The following is a 22,209-nucleotide window of genomic DNA, read 5'->3' as shown; positions in this document are numbered from 1 at the left end:
CTCACTGTCAGAGCCCTAAAAAGATGGCCCGAGCCCAACAAAGAGGAAAGTCAGAGTCGTGTTGTCTCTTTCATCCTCAGGACACCACTGTCAACTTTCCAGGCGCAAAAAGACTTGAAGAGCAGAGAAAAGTAGAGCCACCACGCATTTGTGATCACTCACACAGCCAACAAAGTGTCAGCTGTCCTGAACACAACAGACAGTCCGTGTGAAAGGCGAGGGGACAGTGGGCCCATATAATGGAACAGGCCTCCTGGCACAGGACTCAGGAACCTAACTGACAAGTGGAATTTCCACTCCCATCCTAGGAGAATGGCACACACAGGCACGATTAGCTCACCTTGTTTTAACAATCCCAAAGTTTCCCCAGCTGGGTGAGGGCAGGCAAGAGGGTGTTTGTGGTGGGCGTAGGCCCTGTCCTTTCTCCAGCGGAGAAAGCCATTTATGACCTCACAGGATGAAAGGAACCAACCCAGGACCGCTGAGCTGTTATTATAACAATTATCAAGACCTATCACCTCCCTTTGGGAAATGTTCCCTTTCAAGTTGCTGTGCCCTCGTGTACCCTGGCTCACAGTCGCTCACAATCATTACGGGGTGCCCAGGGCAGCTTGTTAATAATGCTTTCTTTCAGACCTGGATGGACGTGATCTGTGTAAAGGGCCTAGATTTGTAAGGGGCTCATTAAAGCCAGGTGGTGGGGAGGGAGTGTGTGGTGCATGCTTTCATTGTTTCATCCCAGGACAGAGTTCCCCTTCTGCCCGACCCCCAGCTCACCCAGGTGACTAAACATGCCAACCTCTAGTCTCATGAGATGTGTACAGCCTTGATCCTGGCAGCGTTGCTGCTCAGGAGTGCCAGGAGGTGGAAGGGAGGAGGACAAGGGGAAAGTTTTCCCCAAAATTTTCCCCCGCTGGGTGACTCAACTCTATTGCACCCCAGATGCAAAAGCCTCCAGTTATTTGGGTTTGGGGCTGCGGGGCATGCTCAGACCTATTTCCTTCTAGAAGTTGACTCAAGACTAGAGTTCTATATGGGCCTCTTTTTCAAGGATCCAAGCTCTTGGGAGAAGGAGGTCTTCTCCCCACCTACACCTTCACCCCCATTTGATGGTCCTCACTTCACAGACGAGAAACAAAAAACAGTGGCACTGGATCCTTGAGGAAATAATGTCAAACCTGCAGGAACTTTAGAAACACCAATGATAGTGTCCTCAGCTTACAGGTGGGCACACAGTAGGCAAGGGGCAGAGACAAAGTGGAAACCAGCATTTCCATTCTGGTGATACCAAAGATTGGTTGGACTCCTGTGTAATTGCTTAGGAGTCTGTTCATGCTTCTCTTAAAAATGTTTTTGAAATGGGTCAGTTTTTACAAACGTCCATTTTTAAAGTCAAAACATATCAAGCCATTTGGGATTCAGTCATTTAGCCTCATACAAACACTATGAGATTGGTATGAAAACTATTCCTAGTTTAAAGGTGAGAAAACCAAGCTCTAGAGAGTCATATGTTCAGGGTTTCACAGCTGGAATGTGGTGGGGCTGGGAAGAAAGTCCAGTGGACCCCAGGCTCGCTCCTGACACATGGCACTATAGCTCCCAATTCCTCATGTCCCAGCAGCAAACAACACTTTCAAGACTTCCCACCTCTTGAACTCCCTTCCCTCTGGTGGGAACTGAATTACTCCCCTCACACCCAGAAGCGCTCTTCATAGCCCCGGGGAACTGGTCCGCTGGGAGCGGGCTCTGGAGTCTGGCCACGGTTGGCCGGGTTCTTGACTTCCCAGAGCCTGGCAAGGCCTCTTGCCCGTGGTGATGCTCCCAGAGCAGAGCTGACAGGGAATGCAAACGCACAGTCTTCTTGAAGGGCTATACCTGGTTTCCTACCCAGAATCGTCCTTTCTAACTCATCTCATTCACCATCAGGAGCATAAGAACGTCAGGCTTTTTCTTTTTAAGGTCAATTCTGTCCTCACAATGGGGCAGGAGACTTACCTTAGGAACTCATACCAAAGAAAGCACCACAGGCTGTCTCGGATTTTGAGCAGCATTTGTGTCCTCTGCTGGGCTCACCTGGCTCCTCCGAGTGGCCGAGACCAGGGGCTGCTGACTACTCTGTCCAGGCCCATGGCTTCCTCTTACATGGAGCTAGAAGCTTCTGTTTTCTGCTGGTGTACAGGCTGCTCCCACCCTGGGTCTGGGGGTGGAGGTGAAGAGGGGTCCAGGACAGGGTGAAGGGCCAGAGGAGGAAGGGGAGGGGGGCAGGGCTAGGACCAGGAGATGGTAGGGGAGGGGGGACAGTGCAGGTGTGGGAGGCATCCACAGTCCGGAAGACAGAACATGGGATAGGAAGACGGATGGGGCTGGAGGGGGAGAGAGGGAAGGGGAGGGTCAGTGGGTGGGGAGCCGCAGGGTCCCAGGAGGCAACAGTGCTGTGCAAGGCGGGATGTGGGACTCACTTCCTGTACCCTGGGGCCCTCAGGGTTGTCCTTGGAGCAGCACCCAGAGCTGGGCTACCTGGAGTGTGGCCTGGTAAAAGCTAGCTGGACAGTGAGTGAGGAGAGACAGAGCTGGGAGCTGGCCCCCACCGGAAGTCAGGACACAGGGTGGAAGGCAGCAGGGCATGGGAGGAAGGGAAGAAGGCCCAAGCAGGGGAGACCATGTCAGGCCCCATCTAGCCCCTGCAGCCCATGAGGCCTCCTTGTGCCACCTTCGTGAAGGGCCCGCCGCCACTCTAGGTTGGGGTGTCCCTCCATCCCCTGGCAGACACAGCCCTTCCTTCCATCGCAGTCCAAGAGGAAGGGAGGGAGTGTCCCCAGTGCCAGAAACCCAGGGGCAAAGCCCTCTGTGGCAGGGCCTCCCTGTGATCCCACAGGACACCCTTTCCCAGCACAGATTCTTCTACCCATTCTATAGGTGGGGAGACTGAGGCTCCAAGAGGCTTGTCTTCCCACCTGTCAGAGCTTAGAAAGGACCTGGGCACACTGCTGCTTCTCACCACTGACAGCTCTGGTCATTGTTAATACAGAGCTCAGACTCCTGTCTTGTTTGGAGCCCTCCCAGGGTGTGCTTTCTCCACACTTCCCTGGCTCAGACCCTGGCCCTTGCTCCAGGGGAATGGGAATCCAGGAAAACCTGGTGCACCCTGGGGAGAGGAGGGAGGGCAGACAGTAGGCCCTTGCTGCCTGGATAAGGCATAGTTTGCCTGCGGGGCCTCAGCCGAGGTTTCAGGGGCTCCAGGAATATAGACCACAGGGGAGAAAGGAGGGTGGGATGCTTTTCTGCCCAGGCCCCACAATGCACATATCACAAGACTTGTTAGGACTCAGTGCCTCCTGGGGCCAGTCCAGGACCCAGAGTACCAAGGAAGGTCACACAGGGTGGTCGAGGAAGGCTGGCGACCTTGAGAACAGCCCTCATCGAGGTGCATTCCTCTCCGATGGAGACAGGGAAAGCCAGCGCATGGACCCGGCAGGGAGCACCTGGCTTGGGGCCTTGTCTATCTTTCTCTTAGGAAAGAAGGTGTGATATCATGGAAATGGCACAGACTCGGGGTACAAACCTTGTACCAACCCTCTTCCTGGGTGAATTTGTAAGTTATTTAATGTCTCTGAGTCTCAGTTCCATCATCAGGAACATTGAGATGCTGAGACATTCCTGAAGGGATTAAAAAGACACCAAGGAATCACAGTGCCAGCACCTGGCAACTATGGGTGCTCAGAAAATACTGGTTCCTTCCCCTTCCCTTGAGGGGGATCCTGGGTACCTCCCTTTGCCCAGGGAGGTGGATGTGTCAATAAATGGTGACCTTGAAAGGCTGGGTTGAGGGCCATCTCATGTGCAGGATGATCGGTTAGGCAACTGGGCACCCAGAGCTGCCCGAGACTGGCTGTAAGGCTGGCCTTAGCCCTGCCCACAGACAGCTTGTAGTGCCACCGAGGCACAAGGGCAGGAACCATATGGGACACCCGAAGCAGTAAAGCATGGGCTGCGGGCAAAGGGTGGCCAGGCCTGTCTGTCCCCCACTGCCCCCAGCACCCCGCATAGCACCCAGGCCGAGGGGGTCAACACAGAGAGCCCAGAGGGCTGGGGTGCATGACGCCGAGTCTGGGCACAGGCTTCCCTTGAAATGCAAGTTGTGAAATGTCAACATAATTATGAAAATGCAAGCACAGGAACATTTGCTTGTGGGAACTAATGGTTTTTCATGAAGGCAATCAGCTTAGTTAAATCAAATTATTAGCTTTGGCAATAGATGTGTAAACAAGAACTTAATGAATTTGTTGATTGCTCTTGCCTGCGAAAAAGACATTACAGTAGTCATCTGGCTAGCTTGGATACACATATCTGGGCTCCCTTCCCCTGCTGGGCAACTCCCCCAGCACCCTACTACATACACACACACACACACACACACTGGGAACTCCCCAGGCAGAGAATGGATCTCTCCCATCGGCTCAGAGGATACACTCCTGACGGCTGCTGCCCCGGAGACAGTCCTTTGGGACTGCAGGACTGAGAGGACAGGCAGCAGCAGGAGGACATTCAGACGCTGGGCTCCTGTCTCCCAGTGCTTCTGCAGGTGTGATCTCATTTCACCCCAAAGGGACTCTTCGCTGTTACTCTAGTTTCACAGCTTAGGAAACTAAGGAGCAGCGGCAAGGGTGGGTCGGTGGTAGTGGTCCACACAGCTGGTCATGGCCGTCAAGCCGGGCTGGGCACCAAGTTTTGGTGATGGCTTTGTTCCTAGTCTTCTCCTATTGTAGGAGGGATTCGGGGCCAGGAAGAGGCAGCTGGAGGGAGTGGAGGGGAGCGGAGAGGAAATCTCCCAGGGTAATGAGCTGGGAGCCCATTGGTGCAGGAGAGGGTATTTAAGGGCCATTCAGGAACTCAGAGCCAGACCTCAAGGCCCATTGCTGGGATTCTTTGTGAGCCGGGGGACGGAACTGGGCCTCCTATTTCCAGAAACAGCCCGACGGCAATAATGTCCCCATAGCTTCTACTTAGGAGAGATTCTGAGGGCCAGTTCCAGAGGAGGTACAGAAACAACCCCCTCCCTGAAACACTCTCACACACATATCAGTATCAGCCAGGCAGGTGTCTCAGTGCTTGGGGCAGGGTGCTGCTCCTGTGGGTCTATGAATAATGCAATGAGCTCAGGCAGAAGCTGGGGTGGGGGCTGGGTGGGGGCTGAGGCAGAAAACAAGCAGACACTCCCAGGAGACAGCTCACCCAAACCACCATCCAAGATACCATCAGGCAGTTACACCGCAAACTGCTCTTGGGGCAGCAGCAGGAGACGCTGCCATCTCTCACCTGGGCTTGCAGATGGGAACATTAGTCAGTCAGACAGAGGGAGGGAGAGCGTGCTGAAACCACCTCAGGCCCTGGCTGGGTTCTCCCCATAAACAGGCCAGTCTGCGAGGCTCCATGGGCCTGTTCCTGCTCTGGAGCTGGGGAGAAATGAAGGACAAGACCCTGGTCCTGCCCCCGGCTGATGGGCCAGACCCAGCCCCTGCCAGCTGACCCTTAGGCCAGTGGCAAAGACAGCCCCAGCCGTGAAGCAGTGGGGGGGAACTTGGTCTTGTCTGGGTGAGTTACACTCCCTACCCGCTGACCCTTGGAACCTGCAATTAGTTAGAAGCCAGATAATCCCCATTAGACACCTGAGATCAAGATCCATCCCTGAGAGACCTAAACCAGGGCCAGGAGATGGGGTGGCAGTGGGATAGCCGAGTAGGAGGGTACAAGAGGGGAATGGAGAGAGCTGCAAACTGGGGACAGCAGGACTGCATCCAGGGTCTTGCCACTTGGGTGGGTGGAGGTGGCCTGGGCTCTGCATCCACATTTCCCCAAGAGGGTCCTCATGAGGAAGAGCCTCTCCCAGAGAACTTGGCTATGACCTCAGGACACCTCTCCAGGCATGGTACAGTGATTTGATAACTGCAGAATTGCTTCCCAGAAGGAACAGTTCTCTTCTCAAGTTGAACTCAGAGATTGAGAACCAGGAAACTGAAAAATTAGCATGCCACTGGATCCAGCCATAAGACAGAGGGGCCACTGGGGCAGAAGAGTCGACCAAAGGAAGGAAAGAAGAGGCCTCCTTTCTTGACCCTGACCCCAGCCATAAAGGCCGTGTTCCACCCTCTCCAGAACACTCCCCACATATTGTACGTTCCTCTACTAGCACTATATATAGCAATTACACATGCACTTCCTTCACTAGACAATGGGTTTCTATGCACAGGGATGATATACCTAACTCAGAGTGGGTGCCTAGTATTTGTTGTGGTGATGGAGGGATATATAAATGAATAAGCAGATGAATGGAAGGATTGATGGATGGATGGATGGATGGATGGATGGATGGATGGATGGATGGATGGATGGTATGAATCCTGCACCCACATCTGCTAGCAACCCTCGTGGCCACTGTCTGATTTACTTTATTATTGCGTTGAAGTTGTATCAGCCCTTTTCCAATGTTGCTCCAGGCAACTAATCTCAATGTCCACACAGATGTCTTCACCCTGCAAATTCCTTCTCAGAAGTGAGTGAGAAGCCAAGACCTATTTTCCCCATCCAACCTTCTAAAACTCCAAGCATGATTGTGGTTGTATCAGAGAACTTCCACAGTCTTGTTGGCACAAGGGCAGGGAAGGAGAGGGTCAGAGTCAGAACTGGTTGAGGAATGGGAAGGTTGCTAAAGGAAAATGAGATGTAGCCCCGCCTGCCCCCATTCAATCCCGACCTTGTCTCCAGAGGGAGAGGGAGGGAAGGCCATCCCAAGGGAGGGTGATTCTGGCAATCCCCATCCCCACCCCTTCAGGCTGGGAGGCAGAACCTCCGGTAATGGGTGGAATAATGAACTAGAGTAGCACTTACCCTGCCATAAACTCAGCCCCCACCCCTAGTCCAACCCCAATACCAACAGAACAGCAAACACCTCCTTAGCTACAACCATGTACCTGTCACAGTCCAACTGCTTTACATATATTAGCTCATTTAAACACCACAACAACCCTATGAGGTAAGGGTTCTTGTGATCCTCACTTTACAAATGAGGAAAATAGGACACAGAGAGGTCACATAACTTGCTCAAGGTCAATAGCTAATAAGTGGTAGAGTCACAGTTTATACTCAGAAATCCTGGATCCCAAGTCTTTGCTCTTAACTACTAGATCATTCTGCAACATACAGCTTTGCCCTGAATTTGAACCCCACCCAACCCAACCCTAATGTCACCCCCCCAATATTACCCTAACCCCAACCCAAACTCTCACCCCTCATTCACCCTTTATGCCCTGACCTCACCAGTAAAAGAATCCTCTAGAGATAAGTTCCATTGTCCAAAAATGCAAGGAATGGAGGAACAATGTAAATGGTACCAGAAGGAGGCATATTGACAAAATACAGAATGTGGGACGTTTCATGACATAGCTGACCTGGTTTCTGCAACAAGTCAATGGCATGAAAAAAATATTACAAGGAGAGGGAGAAATGCTTTAGAGTCAGAAACTTAAGAATCATAATAACCAAATATGAAATGTGACTTTTGTTTGGATCTTGCTCCATTTGAAGAAATCAACCTTGAACATACATTTTTGAGGTCAGGGAAAGTCGTTTGATAAGGGGCTAAATACAGAATGATAACAGGGAATCAGTGTTAGTTTTGTCAGGTGTGATAATGGCCTTGTAGTACTGTACGGAAATGTTCATTATACTGAAATAATGATTCTCATTATTTTTGGAAGTTATATTATATAGTCATCAAAACACTGACTTATCAAATCCTGAACCACTGCTCCCAGGGGAAATAGAGGGTTAGGTTCCTGTGAGCCTCTGGTCACATTTTTGTCAATTGATCAAAACATAGCCTGGTTTTATGTGTATTTCTGTTTGAAGATACACTGTTTAATATAGGTTGTTTATTCATTAGCATTGAATTTGGCCAATAGCACTGTAATTCATGAAAGTGGATAGTTCATATATACCTGCAAGCCACATCACTTCCCTCTTGATTTCAGGAACTCTAGACAGCATTCTGCATTACACTTGGAGGCCATTTTCAAAAGAAAAACCACCAACAAAAAGCATAGAAATGCAAAAAATTGTGGCACCAGATAGACCACAGTAAAGACACTTGTTGCAGTACGAGAGCCAAAACAGAAAGGCAGAGCAAAGTTGTTAAGACTGTAGATCCTAAATGTTCTCCACACAAAAAGAAGCAGTAATTATGTGATGTGATAGAGGTATTAGCTAACACTACAGTGGTAATCATTTTGCAATATAGAAGCATATCAAATCAACACCTTGTACACCTTAAACTTACACAATGTTATATGTCAATTATACCTCAATACGGCTGGAATAAACAAAAAAGGGAGAACACTGGCTTGTTTGACCTCTGCTGAGAGCAGCTGGTGACTCAAATTTTTCACTGTTCTGGGCATGTCTGTGGATGACCACGAAAAGCGCCGCTGGTGTTGATTTTGGCATTATAAATACATTTCAGCAGTAGACAAATTCGCAAATACAGAATCCATAAATAATGAGGAACTACTGTTTTAAGAGTGAAATGGCATGGTGTCTAGGATTTGTTTTAAATTACTTTGAGGGGTGGAGGGTGAGGAGAATACAAATGAAGCAAATGTGGGAATACATTGATAACTGCTGACCCTAGAAGATAGGCCAGTGGGGGATGGAGCCTGTCGGTCCTGGTCCTCCCAGGAGCAGACACCAAGACGGGATTAAAGGCTTTATTTTATTAGAGGAAATGCTTGTGAGAAAGGAAACAGAGAAGGAGCCAGAAAGGCTGGGAGAGCTGCCATTCTAAATTAGAGTCTACCCTTGAAACAAGGGGGGAAGAGAAGGCTGAGAAGATGCATCTGAGACAGCAGTGCCATCCTGGAGTCTAAGGACAGTCACGCAAAGCCATGGATGAGTCCCGGAGTGGATGTCACAAGGAGAGGAGCCCACACTTACCAGAATGGGGCTGCCTTAGTATCCTGGGCTTCACTGGTGGTGTCTAGCCCTGGGGGTTTTGGCCTCTGCCCCATCAGAACAAGATTCAAAGCCCTGGTGTTGGACCCCAGGTCAGTTTGGGGCCCCAGCAGCAGGAGCTGTGCAAAATGTGCTCTCCTGGTGGGCACATTAATAGTTCATTAAACTCTTCTCTCTGCTTTGGAGTGTCTTTGAAACCCTCCTCAATGAATATTAAAAGAAAAAAAGAACGGAGAGAACAGAAAATTCTAGGGGAGGAGAAAATATAACCAAGTTAGCGCATGCAGCAGCATTTGGAAGCAGAGCACAGGCTGACTGATGCAGGCAATCCACCTGCTCTCAGTACTCCAGGTCTGTATTGTAAGGCTTCGTGGGGTCCAAATCACTTCTGCTCCGTCCCATTGAACTCTCACACCTGCTTCAGCGGATGGCAAGGCAGAGCCTGGGTTGTCCTCTTACCCAATGGACAGTTGAGTCCACCTCACTGAAGACCCCTACCTCACTTTGGTTAAGGGAGTTATACAGAGTCATCGAGCTGAGTGAGAGCTGGGGCAGAAGACTGGCCCGTATCTGTTTGGTGACCTTCCCTGGCCCTTCCATGGTACACCCCCTCCAGGCATTTAGACTCAGGCTGTGAGCAACCACACCACTGTGCCTAACCTCCCTCGGAGTGGAAAATGCCTGCCTTATAAGATAGGTAGCATTCAAAGGTGAGGGGCTGGGAGGGGCAGCTGAAGCTCTGTCTGAGGCTAGAACAGGGTCACTCTGAGGTCAGAGCTAAGGAGAGACACACGCTCAGCGCCGCTGCTGTAGGCGAGGGTCACCCCCAGCTGGCCGGGCCCTCAGCCTTCTAGACCTGCTCTCCCCAGTCCCCTTGGAACTGCAGACAGGAAGGGTGACCACACCTAAAACATAGGTGCTCTCTGTTTGTCCCTGAGGCCCATTTGCATCTGTCGCACCTGGGGCTCATCTGGGGCTCACCTGGGACAATTTCTCAGGAACATTTCGTAAGTGACCTGCCTGCCTCTGAGCCCATTGGCAGCAAGAACAGCTTTGGGATGAGATGCGTCCAATCCCCCGCCCATTGCTACAGACTTAATTACAGAGCCCGGCCACAGTCAGTGTCCACCTTCCACCCCCACATGGGACAGAGGAAGGGGCAGGTTTGTGCTCCACTGGAGGTGTCAGGGAGAGAAATCAAGGCGCCTTTCCCAGTAGTATGATCAGTCCCGGTGGAAACTGTGGCCGTGGTGGTGACATTTTCTCAGATTGCCACTCATTCCCCCATTTCAGCAATCTTCTCTCCATCTGCCACACTTCCCATCCCTCTCTTTGTTCACCCAGAAGGGGAAGGTCTGGGTTTCTTGCCACCCTGGGAAAGGACAATAAAGCTGGTGGGATGGCTGGCCCTGTGGCCAGCAGACGAGGAGACTATTTCTGTTTGGGGGGCCTTCCTGGTGCCCCATAACAGCAAGCTCACTCCCAAACTACAGCGGCAGCAGCTTATTTTTTCTTAGCCAAGTCTTCAGAATGGGCTCCCCTGAGCTGTCTAAGAGGAATGCTGGTGCTTGGGCGCCGCAGACCCAGTGACAGGACTGTGCTTCCCCGTGCCCGTCATGCCCACCACCCACATGTCCGCAGGGCCCTCCGCCTCTCCCCACAGCTAATCACCAGCCCTGGGAGCCCACTCAGAAAAGTCTAGCAAATCTGTCCTGCCTCTCCAGCTACACTGCTCTGGCCCTGAGGTGGACTGCCTCGCCTCTCCTTGGACCTCAGCAGTAGATTTCTACCTCTGCCTGTCGGCGCGCAGTTCCTCGAGGGCATCATTCCCCAAGGCAGGTCTGCTCCACAACAGTAGGGGTCGGAGACTACACTGGGCAGCTGGCCAAATCCAGCCCCTCACTTGATCCCCAAGGCCCCACAAACTGAGAGTAGCCTCTACAGATGAGTGTTTCCTATCAGTTAGAAGATAGGGGTCACTAACTTTAATCCCTCCAAAAATTTTCCATTCTTCACACTGCTTGACCTGTATTACTAAAACAAAATTGTATTCCATTATTACTACATCTTAAATTTCATCAATACAAAAATTAGTGGATATTTGTTTTTCCTCTTGTTATATAAGTACTGACAATATCCTCAATTTTTCCTCTTCACCTGCAAAGTCTAAAATATTTACTATTGGGCCCTTGACAGGAAAATTTGCCAACTGCTAATCTAAATCCTTTCATTGCATATTCAAGTGCCTTAGCCATAACTCCCCCTGCTTCCCCTCAACACAACCAGACTTCTTGGGTTCGAATCCTGGCCCATCCATATACCAGTTCGGGTGAGCTATTTATACTCTTTGGGCCTCAGTTTCCTTGTCTGTAAAATGGTGATGGTAAGAGTATGATAATAATTCAGTAAGTTATTATGAAGATTGAATCAGGTAATATTTATAAAGCGCTAAAATAATGCCTGGCATATAATGAGCTTATGTATGTGTTTGATAAATAAACAAAGCCTCTGCTAGCCCAGTGCAACTTTGAATGTGCCATTGAAGCCCAGCTCCTCCTCGCAGCCTCCTTCTCCTTTCACTGAACCCCTATCTGCGTGGTGCATCTCCGGCACACAAGGAGAGCAGTGATAACACACCGCTGTACTCCCTCTGCTCTGCTCCCGGAAAGCTCCTGGAGGGCAGGGATAGTCTTCCTTTCCTTATTTCCAGATGATTGCAGAACTGAGTGTGAAATGAAGCCTTACACACACACACACACACACACACACACACACACACACACACACACAAAGAAAACAGAAGTGATATTGAACATCTGGAATAGGCAAGAGCATTCTTAACTTAAAAGTGTATGGAGCAGGTTTGAAGGAAAACATTTTAAATTTGATTATTTACCTTCCCTGGGTTTTTCCATGGGCATTTTGGGAAAAGATAAGCTCACCAAGAGAAATGGGTGTATAACTAGAATGATAATCAAATGACATCACCCTGTCAAAGAGGCATTTCCCAGCTAGGACATGATAAATAGACCCCCCCAAAATTTTGGTGCCTTTGGCCACCTTGATGCTGCCCCACTCCTCCTTTTGGAGTGTATTCAGATAAAACTCTCTCTGCTTTGAAAAAATTTTTTAAATTGTTTAGAATGTAAGTGTTCTCCATGTCAAAAAATTTAAAAAGCAGAATATAAAGTCAAGTAGGAAACATGTAAACAATATTTGAAGCAAATATGGCCAGTACAGGGAGAGTCAATGTTATAAAAGAGTTCTTAAAAATCAATATGAAAAAAAAGCTAGGGCAAAAATAGAAAAAATGTAAAAGAACTTAAATTAGAAAAAATAGAAATATAAACAGCTAGCAAACACATAAATTAAAAGAATGGCAGAAAGCAATTTTACACATGAAATTAATTAATAGTTTTTAAAATAAGGGTATCTAGGTTTTCCAAGGAAACTACTGGTGGGCATTTAAATAGATCATCTTTGTAAATTTGGCAATATGTATCAAAGGCCTTTTAAAAAGTTTTTCCCTTTTATATGTCAATTATATCTCAATAAAAATGGGGTAGGGGGAGTCTTACCCTTTGACATTTTTGTGACTCCTGGGAATTTAGCCCAAGGAAATCATCTGTTAGGAGGATAAAGATTTATGCAGTCTTGTGAAAACCGAAAACAACTTACATGTTCAATAATAGGGGATTGGTTTAATAAATTATGGTCCACCCATATGACAGCAGATTATGCAATGATTTAAAATGATGTTTACAGAAAGGGTTTTGCGACATGAGGTACAAAATTGTACAAACTGTTCAATTGCCAAGTATGGTTTTCAGTGCGTAGAAAAGAGACTGAAAGGAAATAGCACGCCTGCCCGTATTCCCAGACAGGCCTGGGGACGGAGCCCGCCCCTGGACAGTGTTCCGTGTCTGAGGCATGTGCGTCTACCTTGCATGGAGACCTCTGAGCATGGGTGCCCAGGCGCCCGGCTATGTCTATGGCCGTGTGAGAGAGTGTCTTCCTTTGTGGACATGGCCAGGAAAGCACATCCTATGGGATGCTCTAAGCGTATATGTACATGTATGTCTTATGTACAAGTCTTTGCATTAAGCAAATTAACTAGCAAGTGACACAGATATTCCTCAGCCTGCACACCCTGACCAAAGGAGCCAGTAGTCACAGCCCCCATAGAAAAGGGTCCCGAGCACTAAGCTCCAGAGCGGGCCCTGGCCAAGGGCATTATCACACCCAAGTGGAGGCCTAGCAGACCTCAGGGGACCATGACTGGAGCTCGTCCAGGCCAGCCGGGTCTGATTAGAGGTGATTTTAGAGACCCCACCCCCAGGGCCTAGAAGGAGGCTGCAGCTGCTTCCCAAGGCTCTGGACAGCCAAGATCTACATGGCCCAGGACTGCCCTTTGGCTCCCTCTACTTAGTTTGAGCACTGCCCACGTGTGGGGGTCCTGAAGAAAGAAGGCCCGCCTGCTTCCAGGTTGAGGGGAGCCTCAGCGTCTCCTACAGATCCAGATACTTGGTGTCAGCCCTCTGGCCCCATGTCTCTGAGGCCCTTTCTGTTCCCATTCCCAGGAAGGGGCCGTGCAATGAAGTGATTTTCCACTAAGGAGTGCCTGCTTGATTGCCATCTCCCCAGAGCCAGGCCAGCTCCGCCCACTGGCCTGGTTGGTGATAAGTGGGCCCCACCTACTGCCCCCGCCCCAGGAGCAGGTGGGAGCAGGCCACCAGGGGTGTGCCAAGATCCTATCTGGAGCACCCAGCCCAGACGGCGGGGTGTGGAACTCCCCAGACTGCCCAGCACCTTCCCCTGGGTCTGGGCCCCGCCGTCTGACCCCAAATTGAACCCTGACCTCAGGCACCCAGCCTGTCTGTTCCTTCCTCCAAGGGCCCACCCTCCTCCAACCAGGTCATCCTGTCCACCCGTTGCCTCCAAGCTTGGCTGATGCTCAACTCGGCACATGTTTGTTGAGCACCTACTCAGTCTCCGGGGAGCTCCCTCAGAGCCAGGCCCAGCCACACCGGGTCTGAGTCACTGGCAACCCTCCTGCCAAACGAGTAAGGCTGTGACTTAGCTGCGAGTGGGGATGATCTGCCAAAGGCCAGCTGAGGGTGTGCAGTCTCTGAAGGGGCCAGGGGAGGTGATGAGAGGGGACACAGGGCTCTTCCTGAGGAACTCAAATATCCCATCACCCCCACTGAGTGCCAGACACATGAGAGGTGCTGGGCACTGATCCTCAGGACTTGGGGTGTAGGTGGGAAGATCAGAGAAAGGCAGAAGTACCACTGCATAAGGGGCTTTGAACCAAAGGTTCATGGTGCCAGGAGAGCCAGCCTGGATATCGTGCCCCACTGAGGAGGGCAGACTGCCCAGGCCCTACTTCTCTGCAAGCATTATCAGCCCCTGAAGTCAGAACAAGCCTCGAGCCAGAGCTGTCCCAGTGCCACTCGGTCCCTGCACATGGCAGGAGGCCCACGGTGCTCCCTTCGTAAGAGAAGTAAAATGCGTGTTGTACTAACCAACCTTGAGCAGAGCAGTCATTGTGGAGCAGGGCTGCTGCAGAGACCAGGAGAGAATCCTGGAGAAAGAACCAGAGCTGAGGGTTCCACAAGGTGCTTTGCTAAGCAAGGAGTGTCCCCAGCAGAAGGAACTGCTAGTGTGAAGTCCAGGCGGGTGGGCTCATGGCATGAAAGGAAGTGAAAGGCGGCCAGGGTGGGTACAGAGGGGCCAGTGGGGCTGCATCCTGGGTATTAAGGTCTGCCTCTTGTTCTTATCCTAAGTCTACTCGGAAGCTGCTCAATAATTTAAGCAGTGACATGATGAACTTTGCATCTTGGCTGCCATGTGGGGAACCAACAGGAGGCCAGCAGAGAGGAGCAGGGGGCCAATCAGGAGGCCCCAATTAGGAGAGTGTGTGGAGGCAGGCAGACTGGGCAGAACTGGAAGCCACGAGTAGCAGCCACCAGGGGAGTGTGTGCAGAGGCAGGACACAGGTGCAGACAGACAGCGGCCCTGAGGATGGGCCCAGCGAGAATTCAGCCCCAGAGTCTCATTCTCCAGGCATTTGCCCCATGGACTGCGTTTGAGATGGAGCTTCAGAGACCAGGATCCTTACCCTACAGTCTCTAGACATCTTGGGAGTCTGTGGATAGAATATAGAGGTTTGGGAATTGGATCGAAGAAAGAAATGACATCTTTATTTTCACTAACCTCTAACAGAATTCTCTTTCAATTCTGCAGGTAGGCACAAACCACATAAGTGCCCAAAACACCACAATAGAAATCAGATATTTTCACGGCACATTATAGTTGGAAAGATGTGCTGAAATATCACAAATACTCATCACTACCCCAGAATTGCAATAATTATTAGATTTGCCACCAGATCTTGTTATTTAAAGCACTAATAAGACGCGCATATATTATTATATCATAAATTTGGAGCTGCATCATTGCCAGCTGATGGCTTTCCAGTTTTTCACAGGCAGCCCCTATGCCACCAGCCATTCTTATCAGGGAAGAACAAGGCACTCAGTCAATCAAAGAAAGCTAATAATTCAGTGTCTCACTAAACTGTTAAAATTTTGTTTGTGTTCAGCTCTAGTGGAAATGAGGAAACAGATTTTCAATTAATATAGGTTACATACTTTTTTCTTTATGTTCAAAACAAGGCATCAACTACTTGCAGTAAATATATTTTAATTTACTTGGAATTGTCTTTATTTCATAATTTTCCCCTTACTGATAACTGGCTACCATTAGCTATACCCTCTAATTTATATGCATATCATCACTAAGTCTTATTCACAATATATTTAAGCATTATTTTTATTCTGGTTCATGGTCATCCACTGATAACATTCTCAAGTTCTCAGTCTTCCTTTTTCTAAACTGGAGTGTTTTTGTATCAATGACTTTAAATTTTATATACTAAAACAATTCCCTCCTTCCCAATAAATAATGTTGAATGTATCATGCATTATGAGTTGCAAGATTTCAGTTGATTGCAGCTTTGAATGGGTCCTAGGTGAGAGACATGTCATGTCCCTATGTCATTCAACATGAACATGCTTATCGTAACAACACACACAGATAGGTTGGGATAAAGTTTTCTTAATTCTACAGAAGGGCGCTATTTCAATGGGAGTTGAGTGAACCTGCAATTCATCAGTTACGGATGGCATCAAAGTTGGAAACCTGAGTTAGAGGGGACCGTTTTGAATCTTTTCTGTCTCTACAGACTGGCTACTTCACAGACACCCAGGTTTTCCTTTCCCTGTATTAGGTTCTGTTTGCTAAAGGGACCTGGGCTCCAAGACTTCCCTGACAGCTCCCCTAAGGCAGCCCTACACCCACCCAGCTTTGGGGGCATTTGTGAAATGTGGGCCTGGGTTGTGAAGCCTTCAAATGGATCCAGTCCTCCCACCGCACAGGTGCAGAGTTGCCCCAGGTGCCCCCGCTACCTCTCTTCCTGTGGGTTCCTGTGGGTTGCCCTGCTCTGAGCCCTTATCCCACCCCCAGCACCCACCCAGGGAGGAGAGTAATACATTATGGACTTCATAGTGACTGGAACATGGTCTCCCTCCCAAGGAAATCTGCCTATGAGAGGGGAATGTGCCTTAGTCCAAAAGGGTGAACCTCCACGGTCGAAATCCGGGCACCATTGCATTTGTTTGGGGCTATTTGGAGAAAATATTTTTGGATATGCCTCTAATAAAACACAATCCACCTGTCTGTGGAGTCAGCCCTCCTTGGTTTGATCTGTCTGGGGAGAGTCTCTGGGTTCCTGACATCCCCCAGTCTCTATCAGTAGTGTAGACATCCTGAGAGCTGTCGCGTGCCCTGTTCCCTGGGAGAGAGGGCATGACCCAGGAAGTCTCATGCTTTCCTTCTGAATTATAAGCTATGCAGGGAAGGAAGGAGAGCTGGCTGGGGCTGAGGAACCAGCAAGTTAGCTCAAAGGCTTCCTGTGGGAAGAGGCACCTCAGCCCCTCACCAGTTCTTCCCAGAACATTCCACAGGCATTTGGAAACCTCTGCAGTCTGACCCTCGCCCATGCCATATACGCATCTTATGATCCAGGACCCTGAATACAAGTTTGTTCCATTCCTCTGGCTATTTCCCCACCCAGAATGCCTTCTATCCAGCTTGCTTATTTGATTTTCTTCGGATTGCTTCCATGGAACTGCTGCCAAGCACCCACCCAGCAAGACTTCTCCCCCAGCCACTGTTCGGCCCTTGCTGTAGTCTTCCATTAGGCTGTCCTCCATGACCCCTGTCTCCTCCTCCTCCCATCACCCAAAGTACAAGGCAAACTGACAGATTTCCCCAAGGTCACAGCTTGCCTCCCTAGAGCAGAGAATCAGGGCCAAGAATTGGAAAATGGCAGCCAGGCTTAGGGGTAGCCATGATTATAAAGAGCACGTGGAGTCACACAAACTGAGAGTCTATACCCTGGCTCTCCTATTAATTAGCTGGACACCTCTGAGTCAGCTGTTTTCTTTTTCTGAACCTTGGTCTTCTCATCCACAAAATAGTACTATTTGAAAAAGGTTTGCAACCTGCATAATACTGAGCACCTGAATGGAGATGGTTACTTGGGAATTGTTGGCTGGATGGATAGATAGACAAGTGAGTGAATTCCAGGCTGGGGCAGGGATCTGGGACAGAAGTGGGTGGTTACCTGCCTCACCTATACACAGAACCCACCCTGGGCTCAGGTTCCCATTCCTTCCCCCAGGATCCAGGGATTTGCCAAACAGGCAGCTCTCACCTGGAAAGAAAGTGACTCAGGCCGCCAGGAGAGCTGGAATGAATCAGGGAGGCAGGGACTGAGTGCGTGGCCCCCACCCAGGGGCCCAAGCCTCTCCCAGCAGGAAGAGCATGAGCTGGTCCACAGAGCTCACTGGGTAAGAGGGCAATCCTGCCGCAATGTGCCCCTGGCCAGCCAATGGGGCACAGCAATAATCCTACCGCACTCACTCCCACATTCCAGACCTGCCAGGGCGCTTGCACGAGTGCTATCTTGTCATGCACAAATCTCTGAACCCCTCATCATGGATACTTGGGTTCCAGCTCTGCTGCTTGTCCTCACCAGCCCAGGCAGGCCACATGGGCCCCAGTCCCCTTCCCTGGTAGAGGGCATGGTGGACCCAGCCAGCACCCCCACCCCCGCTTCCTGGCCTGGCTGTCACTGGGAGGCAGTGGACGCAGTTCACAGAAAGTGAGTCCCAGCCCTGCCACTCAAGACCTTTCTCTGCTCTGCAGACGCTTGGGTCCAGCTACCAGCTTAACAGCTCTGCCTGGGATGCAGGCAGCTCACACTCAACACACCCAAGACTGAACTTTGATCAGCTTCCAAACACCAAAGAAGAACCACTTCCATCGATATCTCAGGAAATGGTAACCCATCCTTGTTGTTCAGGCCACAGATTTTGCCTCCTCTCCTCTCCCATTCCCACATCCAATCTAGGAGCAAATCCTTCGGCTGCACCTGTAGAACAGACCCAGGGTCCCACTGTTTTTCACCACCCCTCTCCTTCTGGCTAGTGCAGGCTCCATGGTCTCCCCAAGATGCTGCAAGAGCCCCGCCCCCAGCTCCCCCGCCCCGTCTGGTCTCCCCACTGCCGTCAGAGGGTCCTTTGTGAACATAAAGTCAGATCAGGTCCTTCTGCGCTGAGAACTCTGCAAGGGCAGCCCAGTGGTCTTGGCAGGAGCCAAAGCCCCATGGAAACAGCTGTCCTCTAAAACCAACTTAGTTTTAGAAAGAACCCCAAAGGCCTTACAGTGGCCTCCAGAGCCCTGCACACTCTGTCCCCCCACTCCCTCTCCTCCTCGTGCCCTTCAGTCTCCCAGCCACGCTGGCCCCCTGCTGTTGTTACACCCTCCAGGCTGCTCCCCTCTCCCAGGCACCCCATGGCCCCCTCCCTGTGCCCCTGCAGTCTCGCCTGACCTTGGCCATCCCACTTACGCTGCAGCACTCCCCTTCCCCGCGTCCCTTTACTCTCCTTTATTTTTCCTCCATACCTCTTGTTACTTCTAACACACTATGTAATTTACTTGTCTACTGTGTGTGCTGTTTATGATCTTCCTCCTCCCTCGGGAATGTCAGTTCCAGGTGGGCAGGGCTTTGAGTCTATTTCATTCATAACAAATTTTTAGTCTGTTTCATAACACCTGGCACAAGGTACGCACTCAATAAACACTTGTGGAATGAGTGAATGAATGAGAGTCCATAGATTGTAATGGTTGAGGGAACTTTGGTAATCCACCATTTCTTAACTGTGTGATACAAGCTCTTTGTGCCTTGGTTTCCCTGTTTGTAACAGTAAGCTAAGAATGGTACCTGACTCATGGGCTGTTGTGTGGATTAAATTAGGTGTTTAGCTCAGTGGGTGTCATGTGACATGTGCCATCTGCACAGTATCACTGGGAGGTAGATGGGTCAGGCCCACTGACCCCATTTCCAGGTCAGGAAATACTCCTGGAAACTCCCTTCAGCTCACTTGGCAGGGTCTTCTTGCTCAGAGCATAGGGAGGGAACCCCTGCTCTGAGAAGGAGGCTCCTGCCCCAAGGGAATCAGGTGGCTCTGACACATGTGCTGATCACCCTGGAATACAGGAGTGTGACCTGGAGGAACCCAGGCCAGTGAGAGAGGCAGTGGCCAGAGGGCACCGAGGTTGGGAGTGGGTCTTTCTGAGTTCAGGGAGCAGCCATTCCTATAACACGTGAATTCCTCTTCTGGGACCTGGGAGTAGGGGACCTATCTAGTTCTTTGAGCAGCAAGAGCAGTGTACAAACCAGCCCTGATCAGAGAAATCATTAAAGTCCACCCATCAGCTCAGGGGAGCCTCCAGGCAGTTCCATGAAAGCCAAGGTCAGACCGCTCATCATACGTACTAGCACCCAGATAAACAGAGGCCCACTGGGGCAAGAGGATCAGCCCAGAACCCCACTGCCAGGGAAAGGTGGAGCTGGGGCCAAAAGTCAGGCATTGCAGCCTTAAACCCAGACAGCTTTCCTTCCACAGAAGCCACAGGTCGGGCCAAGGCCTTGCAGATCCTTACCCCAGCCAGACACTGTAGCTGCAATTCATGTTGAGGTCTTTAGACCCCAGAAAGTTCACTTTTTCCACACCCTGTAGCTTGTAGTGTCCTCCAACCAGGAAGGAAAGATACAGGGTGTTCCCAGGAGTCTGCTTTAATGGTATGTGAGCTCCTCTGGACCCCACTATTTGATTTTTTAAATTCATACTCTACTTACTTCCGGAGAGGACATGAGGTAGCTTACAAAAAAAAAAAAAAATCGTACGTATAAAGCTGCTGCTAACAAAAAATAACAAATAAAAATGTAAGAGGAGAAAAACACAAATGTGTCAAACAGAGGTTGACACAGATCATTGGGATGAAGGATGAAATTCCTATCTGAGCTCCCCAGCAGCCTAGTGAAAAGGGAGTCTCCAGGAGTCACAGAACCATCTTTTTCATTGTCCCCCAACATCTAGGAGACCCTTGAGAAATGTCTGTGACTGACTGAGAAAATGGATGCCCCCGTGTCTGGGCAGCCTGAGCACACGCCTTGCTTTAGCCACGTGCCCCCACGGCACATCACGCCCCTGTTCTGATCATTTCCCCACCCCTACCCCCCGGAGTCGGCACACGGGCCCGCCTTGGTCTTCCTCTCGCCTGCTGCTGTTGGTCCACGAGCAGCGCCGCCCGGCCTGCCCACAGGAACTGCGCCCCGGCCCATGAGGCCACGGCTGGCCTTGGCGTCTGCCCATCGTCTTAATGAATCAGGCCTCACTAAGACGGCCCCAAGTGGCCAACTGGAGTGATTCAAAATGATGACTTACTTCATTTATATAAGTGAAAAGAGAGAAAAAGAAACCAAACCATCCTGAAGGCAGTTTTGGTACCTGTTGGGTCACGAGTGGGACAGAGAAGTCCCCCCAGCCCAGTGGCTGTGGCTCAGGGGACTCCCCCACCCCCTCCCCAAGCCCCATCCTAATGTCCTCAGTGGGAGGGGCAGGCTGGGCCCCAGATCCTCACTGTCTCTGGAGAAACAGGCAGCCAGGAATCATGGCAAGGACCTCAGCCGTGGAGGAGCAGCCCTGGCTTTTGTGATTTAGCCTTACAGAGCCAGTTTCTGGCGTATGTCAGCCCAGGTGGGCTGAGTCAGGCAACTCGGGAAAGACAGGGAGATGTAAGGAGCGGAGGCCAGAGAGGAGAGACCTTCTTAGCATGAAGGGCAGAGAGGAACTCTGTGGAGAGGCTGGACCACACCCTGCAGGCCCACAGCCCCCGAGAAAGCACCAGGAGCGAGGGCAGCAAGGAGGCCGCCTTAGACGCTGCCCTCTGATCCCAGCTCAGTGAGAGAAACCTGGTGCTGGGGTGGAAGTGAAGATCTGGCCTCACTGAGTTCCTCTGTCCTTGTGGAACCCTGACATGAGGTGACACAATGTCCATGGCCTCTGACCTCTGCTGAGCACTTAACAGGTGCCAGACTCCATGCTCAGCGCTTCCCAAAGCTCATCCCACGTAATCCTCACAGCTCTATGAGGTAAGTGATGTCACTGGCCCCATTTTCTGGTTGAGGAAGCTGTGCTCAGAGAGGTCAAGAGACTGGCCAAGGACACACAGCTAATAAACAATGGAGTCAAGATTTGAATCCAAGTTCGTACAACTCCATCACTGAAGCTGCTCTTACCCCTCCTTTGGGAAACCCCCTCAAGTGATTGAGACACAACTCTAGCTCTTGGGGGTCCCCCAGTCTGATGGAAGAGACACATTTCTGTCCTTAAGAACCCTGGTCCTGTTGAGGAACTCTGTCTCTGCTCTAGCGGGCCCCTGGGCTAATGGGAAGGTCAGTCCCTCCCTTCTGGGAGCTGTCAGAAGGGCAGAAGCAAGCATGTCCCTCAGTGGGCATCCCTGAGAAGTGGACTAATGGGACAAAGCCATTATCTTCTCCTCCCAGGCCGAGACTCTCTTCAGGTGACCACTGCCAGCAAGGGATATGGTGGGGGGCAGGAAGGCCCTCCCCACCTTCAGGAAGGCAGGCTGCCAGGCAATTGGAACACCCTGCTCAGAGCCCTGGGATCAGAGGGCAGTGACAAATAGAGCAGAGGGGGGCAGACCCCACAAGCTCCCTGAGTGCCTGCCATGTCTCGGGGATGGGTCAGTCTGTAACCTGGGCCAGACCGC

Source organism: Manis pentadactyla, chromosome 2, assembly GCF_030020395.1.
Source record: "Manis pentadactyla isolate mManPen7 chromosome 2, mManPen7.hap1, whole genome shotgun sequence".
In the NCBI taxonomy this organism is placed as follows: Eukaryota; Metazoa; Chordata; class Mammalia; order Pholidota; family Manidae; genus Manis; species Manis pentadactyla.
This window is presented reverse-complemented; position numbering follows the sequence as displayed.